We start from the raw sequence: 7,500 nt of genomic DNA, 5'->3' as shown, positions 1-7,500 counted from the left end.
CTTCTACACAGCTTAGGGTCAAACAACCCAAACCCTGGATTAGACTGTGCGAGTAGATACAGTGTGGGATAAGTCCCTGGAATGCAGTTCTATGAGGGTACGTATACTCAGGGTGATGCAAGGGTCTGTGGTGCCTTTCTCCTTCCAACCACATAACTGTAGTGTGCAAGTCCACCGTGTTCTCAGAACCAAAAAGAGAATGAGTAAACTGAGTCACATGTCTAACTCCCAGGAAAGAAAGCTTATAGAAGGGGTCGACGATATAATGGCTGTGCCAAGAACATGGGTCCAGGCCTGGCACATGGAGCGCACATGGAGCACAGAAATGTGTTAACTGAGAAAATACACGCATGAAAGGAATAATTGCGGTTTATCCCACCATCAGAGTTTGCAATGCTATGCACTTCTACAAAGGTGTTGGCAGAGCCTGAACACGAAACCCCCTCCAGGGACTCACATCTGTGGCCTTGGGCAAAAGTGTTGTGGAGCTGGAAGAATTTGTTAAATAATGGCAAGCTCTTCTGTGAGGTGTGGGGTCAGTGCATTTCTGAGGGTGTCTTACAATCAGGGAAGGGTATTACCAGTCACTCCCTGTGTGCTGCTAGCATGAACATGGTCCAGGCAAAACCAACCAAATGCAGCTGAATAACTGCTTATCTTCTGAGGTCACAAAGTGCAAAGGCACTTGGACTACGGAAAATGAGCCTGAATCAGAGCTTCCTTTTTCCTCCTGATGGAGTCTTTAAAGTGTTACTATGGCAACTAAGCCCACATGTTTAATAACTTAATAATCACAAGCAAAGTAAGCGTGGCATGATAGCACATACTTGTTACTCCAGCGATCATGGCTTGAGGCAAGAGTACACCAGTTAGAGGTCAGTTGGCTTCATTGTGAGTTTGAGGGCTACCTAAGTAGATCCTATCTCAAAATAAAATAAAGTGGGGGTGGAGAGATGGTTTAGTGGTTAAGATGTTTGCCTGCAAAGCCAAAGGACCTCAGTTATATTCCCCAGGACCCACGTAAGCCAGATGCACAAGGTGACACATGCATCTGGAGTGTGTTGGCAGTGCCTGGAGTTGCTAGCATGCTCATTTTCTCTCTCCCTCTCTCTGCCTCTTTCTCTCTCTGTCAAATAAATAAATATAAAGCTTAAAAACTAAAGTGAAAACATAATAAAACAAATGCAATAGGAAAATAGATCCTTCCTGGAATAGGGGAAAATAAAATTGCCCAAGTACAAACAAAAGCCATTAGTTGAAAGAAGCAAAACAGTTTGGCAGCTTACAAATCATATATATGGATAAATGTGATAGAATGATACATCTTTATATCTCTATACTCTTATCAATTTAATTATAGCAATGAATGTTACCAATATAAAAAAAATGCATTTAAAAAGCCTCATAGCTAACATCATACTTAATCAGGAGAACTAAGTTGTTGCTCAACAAAACACATGATGATGTTTATATTAGGGAGGAAGTTTCTGTCACTAAGTGAATGAAAAAGTTCTTTTTCATGAAACATGGAAGAACTGTTGGTTCCTTAAGAGCTGATAAGGTAGCATCTGGTGGCAATGGTAACTTGTAAGCAGCATGACTCTTTGTTTATATGATTTGCCTATGCAAAGCATAATTTATGAACATTTGAAATATGACTTTGAACCAAGAGTAAAGTAGTATTTCTGGACAAGTAAGACAGTCAGACTGTGAATAAAGGAAAGTATGAACTGAAAAAAACTCAACCAAGTAAAAATAAGTAGATGTATAGAAATTAATTTAATATGTGTTTATAATTGGAAATGTTACTAATTATCTTCTTCCCACACTGGTACTGAATATACTTCACGTAAATAAAATGCATAGTTATAACTATTATTAACATGTTTGGATAAAAAGAGACACTTTACTATCCAGAAATTGCAGGCATTACTTCTTTAAAAAATAATATTAGAGACAGAAGGAGAGACAGACAAGGATGGTGAAAATGGGCGTGCCAGGGCCTCCAACCACTGCAAATGAACTCCAGATGCATGCACAACCATGTACATCTGGCCAACGTGGGGCATGGAGAATCGAACCTGGGTCCTTAGGCTTCCCAGGCCAGTGCCTTAACTGCCAAGCCTCTTCTCCAGCCCTTTTAAATCTTTTGTTTTAATTTTTATTTACATATTTGTTAGAGAAAGAGAGAGAGTGACAAGGGCATTCCAAGGCCTCTGGCTACCTCAAAGAAACTCCAGACACATGCAGCATCATGTGCCTTTGACTTACATGGGTTCTGGAGAATTAAACTTTGGTCCTTGGGCTTTGCATATAAGTACCTTAATATTTATCTAAGCCATCTTTCCAGTTGCAGACATTGCTTCTGAATGTCCTGAGCGATTACTGGAAATATTAACACTGACAAGGCACTTCTGATCATTTTTCTTCCTGTCATATGATTTTTAAATCTTTTAAACTGAATCTAAATGTGGAAACTTCCAGACATATTCTGATTAAAAAATATTCCTTCTGTATTTTCCCCATTCTTTTGGAAATGTGTTAGGTTTATATACAAGTTTACCATTTCTTACAGGAAACTGATAAGTATGTGGGAACAATACATACATATTATGGTATGGAACTAATAATATACAGCAGGATGTAGAAAATTCCTACTTATACATATCATACTTACTTTAGAAATTGAAGGTTATTACATGGCATGTTATTCATAATGGTGCATTAGTGGTCTCATGAAATTTTATTAAATCAATGCTTAGCAACTTATACACCCCCTCCAAGATCTCAATTAAATTAAGTGCTCTGAAAGGGAATTTTACTTGATTTTTAGTTAGCATACAAAGCAAAGTGTATAACATTTTCATGTATGTATATCTTTGTATTTTACTAATATAGCCCCAAATTATCCTTCCAAATTCTCTCCTCACACTGTCTTCCTAGGCTTAAAGAGCTGCTTCTGCCTGCATGTCATAGACATATAGCTGTCTACATACAAATGTCTGTATATTCATGTCTCATTCTATATATTACTTTTAGGAGCATTGGTGCTAATTCTTCATGTAAACTCTAGATCATACAATGGCAGAACACCTGTACATTTTTGACTCTATCTTATTTTCGCTAACATAAAAATCCCCACATCTGTTCATTTTCTCAGTGACACAGTTTCCGTCTTCTTTATGGCTGTTATAACCTCTATTGTGTGTGTGTGTGTGTGTGTGTGTGTGGTGTATACCGATTTCTCCATTCATTACCTGTTGATGGACATCTAAGCTGATGTGTTTGTTAACTTTAGTTCCTTTGAGTATATACAAGGAGTGTGAAAGCCAAAGCATATGGTAGTTCTATGTCCTATTTTTACATGTTTGAAGAGCCTCTTGCTCTGCATCAGGACAATGGGAAAGGCACCCCAAGGACAAGACTCTGCCCATCAATGGCTTCAACTTATGAAAATAAAATTAATTTAAAAAGAGAATCTAAACTGAAGTTGCCACTGAAGGGGCTCTCTGTTCCTAGAAAGTAATGCCGTGGGAGGGTTTCCTTTGTGTCAGCATAGAGGCTATACCACCATGGTCCAAGGGCAGCAGACTTCATCCCGAGCTGACAGCAGGGCTGGCAGCATTGTCCTCGAAGTACTGGTTTCTCAAGCATGAAAGACGCACAGATGAGGGGCTCATGCATGCTTTCATCACAGTTACAAGGACTGCTGAGGACAGGAAATGTGTGAGGTCAGTGTCCCTGCAGAGAAGCCATGGAACGCCACTGCATAAGGCTGTAAAGGTGAAGCCTGAGTTGCAGTAGAGACAGCAGCATGTTGGAGATTGCAGAACCTCTGAGGAAAAGCTGCATGCATGGAGTAGAGCCTGCAGGAAGCACAGGTAGAGGATGGGGCTACTAAAGGCTGTTGAAGACACACAATTTCACTGTAAGCCCCAGATGCCAGGCACAGGGCCACAAATGGTGAGAACAAGCATTTGTTTCTTTAGCATGGCATTGAGCTTTCATAGTGTAATCGACAAAGCTTTTGCTTGAAAAACATGTAAATGACTTACAAAAATCTCAAAATATTTTAAGTAAGTTTGCTTTAAGTAAGTTTTGTACTGGGCCCCATTCATAGCTCTCCTGAAACACATAATGGTGTGTGGACCATAGGCTAGATACCCCTACTTTGATGATTCAGGGACTTGTAGTCACATCTTCTCCTTTAATCATGATAGAAATGTGTGTCTTCTTATTTTTTATTACAGTTTATCTGGTTAGAGACTCACTGACATTGTTTTTATAAAGAATCCACTTTAAATTTTGTTAATTTTTTTCTATTGATTTTTCTGTATTGAATTTCTGCTGTAAGTTTTATTACTTCATTTTGGCTAACTTTGCTTTGCATTCATTCCTTTCTAATTTCCTAACAGAAGATTAAAAATATTTTATTTTTATTTATTTGACAGAGAAAGAGGGAGAGAGAGAGAGAGAGAGAGAGAGAGAGAGAGAGAGAGAGAGAGAGAGAGAGAATGGGCATACCAGGACCTACAGCCACTGCAGATGAACTCCAGATGTATGTGCTCCCTTGTGCATCTGGCTAACATGGATCCTGGGGAGTAAAACCAGGGTCCTTTGGCTTTGCAGGCAAACACCTTAACTGCTAAGCCATCTATCCAGCACCTAACATAAGTTTAAAGCGCTGACTTTTGTGTTAACATAAATGCTTTTAATTCTGTAATTTACTCCGAAATACCATTTAAAATAATATTTATTTATGTATTTGCAAGCAGAGACAGAGGGAGAAATAGAAATAAGAGAGACAGAGAGAAAGTACGCATGCTAGGACCACTAGCCACAGCAAACAAACCCCAGAAACATGTGCCACATTGTGCATGTGGCTTACATGGGTATTGGGGAATCAAACCTTGGTCCTTAGGATGTGCAGGCAAGCTCCCAACCACTAAGCAACCCTTATAGCCCCTAAGCACCATTTTTACTGCAATGAATAAATTTTGGAGAGTTGCATTGATTATATTAAATTCAATCAATTTGCATTAATTCAATTAAAAATATTTTGACATTTATTCAGAATATTGATCTAGTTACTTTATAGAAGTGTCCTGCTTGAGCTCCAGGCATTTGGGAGCTTTTCCAAGTGTGTTGCTGATACTTGTTCCCTGCTTGAATCCATTGTGGCCTAAGGCAGACTTTCTGTGATTTCACTCCCTTACATCAACTGTGATGTATAACAGGCCCCGGAATGAAATTTGTCACGACTACTTCTGCCTTGTGTTGAGAAATGTCCTATGAAGGATAAGATGTCATCCAGGGATATTATGTTATTATTGTTGCTTTTCTTTTCAGTAAAATTGCAAGTAATACTTTTTCCTCATATAATAGATATAGTAATTCCTACAGAAATATGTTATTTGTTTCTTAAACTTTCATTTTGAAAGTTTTGTGACATTAATAGTTTAAGATTAATATAGGACAAAGAGGAGAAATACCTGATAATACTAAGAAAGGCCATTTGATGTTGTCTCTACCATCTTAGGGATGCAGGCGTTATTATCACTGCCCTAGACAACATCACTTGTGTGAGGTTTCATGCCCTGGGGTATTCTTTCTGACTTTAAATAAAGAACAAGGATTTTTATGAGCTTCTTGATGTTAAGAGCATATGCACAAGGTGGAGTTAACCTTATTGATATCAGTGATCTTTCTGGAAAATCTGGGTCTCCTGTGCTGGCCTGTTTTCATCTTCCTACACTAGCTTCTAGCCATAGAAGGGCCACCCAACACTTTCCACTGTTGCACTGATGCTGATGAGAATTGGGAAGGAAAGAAGAAAAATAACAAGACCCTATATTGAGCACATGAGTATGTCACATTGTCAGGTCAAATATATTCAAGAGGTGAAAATTCTGATAAAGCTTTATGTTGACAACACTTAATCCCCACTGAAAACAGAGCTCCATCAATGGGGTCAGGAGCAAGTATTTTGGCTTAAGCAGCTTTCTTTTTTATTCATTAGACACAAGATTGTTGACTCTGATGAAATGCTGAAAATGAACCAATAAATATCATTTAGAGAAAAATGTGTCACTGTGCCAAGAAAGTGCTCATGGAACTTCAAGGAAGAGAAGTGCTCTTAGTGAAATCTAGAGCTTTTTTTTTTTTTCTCAGTTCACGTCAGACGGGTTATGTGCCAGAGCGTAACAAGGTTTAGTGGGAGGCACACGTCACGCAAGAGCGTGAACACCCAATCATCATGCTTATGAACCAATAAAAGGATCTAGAGCTGTTTCAATTGTGTATTCTGACATGGTCAAAACAATTTATTGTTTAAATTTATGAAAATGTAAATGCATCATGGTGCTGGGTTACCAGAATTGGGGCTATAAAATTGAAAAGGATGGAGATTAAATTAAACTTTATCAATCCAGATATTGAGAGTGGTGATACAATGGGTCAGTGGACAAATCACTTGCTGCACATGTATGAGAACTGGAGGTTAGATCCCCAGGACCCACATAAATGATGGGTACATATGGCCACTCACCTTTAATCCTAGTACTCAGGAGGTGGAAAAAGATACCCAGGACAAGCTGGCTAGCTAAACTACAACATTAACAAGTCCTGGGTTCAAGTGAGAGGTCCTTCCCCAGTAACTAATGTGGAGAACGATGTAAGAACACAAGTGAACTCAATTTATGGCCTCCATATGTATGTGAACACATGTACATGCACACCTAAATACATGTACATTTGTACCCACACACATGTGAATACACATACACATGCAAAAAATTATATTGGGAAAGGATTCATTGTACACAAATGGCTGCAAAGTCAGGGCCTGATGTGAATCTTCCATGTTTCAGACACATCTTCATCCCAACCTTTCTACATTTATTTCTTAGAGTAATATTTGCTGTTATTAGGACACCACAGAGAAAATATACAAAATCTTTCAGGAGCCCAAACAACTTTCCTTATTTTAATATTCTGTCCATTAATATGCTAGTTTTAATTTCTAAGGAAAATACAGAAAATCAGAACACAGTGTTACCAATAATAAGTGTATTCTAGATGTTTCTCTCTTTTTTATTTTGAAAGATAGAGAAAGAGGGAGAGGGAAGGAGGGGAAGGGAAAGAGAGAGAGAGAGAATGAGTGCTCCAGGATCTGAAGCCACTGTGAATGAACTCCAGACTTTTGTGCCCCCTTGTGGGAACTTGCATCAGTGCATGAGACATGGAGATTTGAACATGAGTTCTTGCAGGTAAGCACCTTAACAGCCAAGCCATCTCTCCAGCCTGTCAATTATCTGTTTTTACTACACCGTGAAGAATTTAATTAAAATAAATTGCTAGTCTTGAACTCAGACACCTTCTGATGTAATATAAATTCAGAGTAAAATAATTTGAATTCATTTTCCTACAAATCATTGCTCAATGAAGACAAGGTTTCTGTGAAAAGAAAATTACAATGCTAAAGGTCACACTTAAAAAGGA

General features: G+C 38.5%; 1 non-coding gene across 1 annotated transcript; it reads right to left on the bottom strand.

Annotated features, from left to right (window-relative positions):
* Window positions 1-6,175: 6,175 nt before the first annotated feature.
* Window positions 6,176-6,280, bottom strand: LOC123457381. The gene has a single exon (XR_006635006.1). It is a non-coding gene; the product is annotated as a small nucleolar RNA U13 (small nucleolar RNA).
* Between the last annotated feature and the right edge of the window lie 1,220 nt (window positions 6,281-7,500).

Source organism: Jaculus jaculus, unplaced genomic scaffold, assembly GCF_020740685.1.
Source record: "Jaculus jaculus isolate mJacJac1 unplaced genomic scaffold, mJacJac1.mat.Y.cur mat_scaffold_41_1_1322751_arrow_ctg1, whole genome shotgun sequence".
NCBI lineage: Eukaryota > Metazoa > Chordata > Mammalia > Rodentia > Dipodidae > Jaculus > Jaculus jaculus.
Note: the sequence above shows the minus strand (reverse complement) of the source record. Positions and strands in the feature narration are given on the sequence as shown.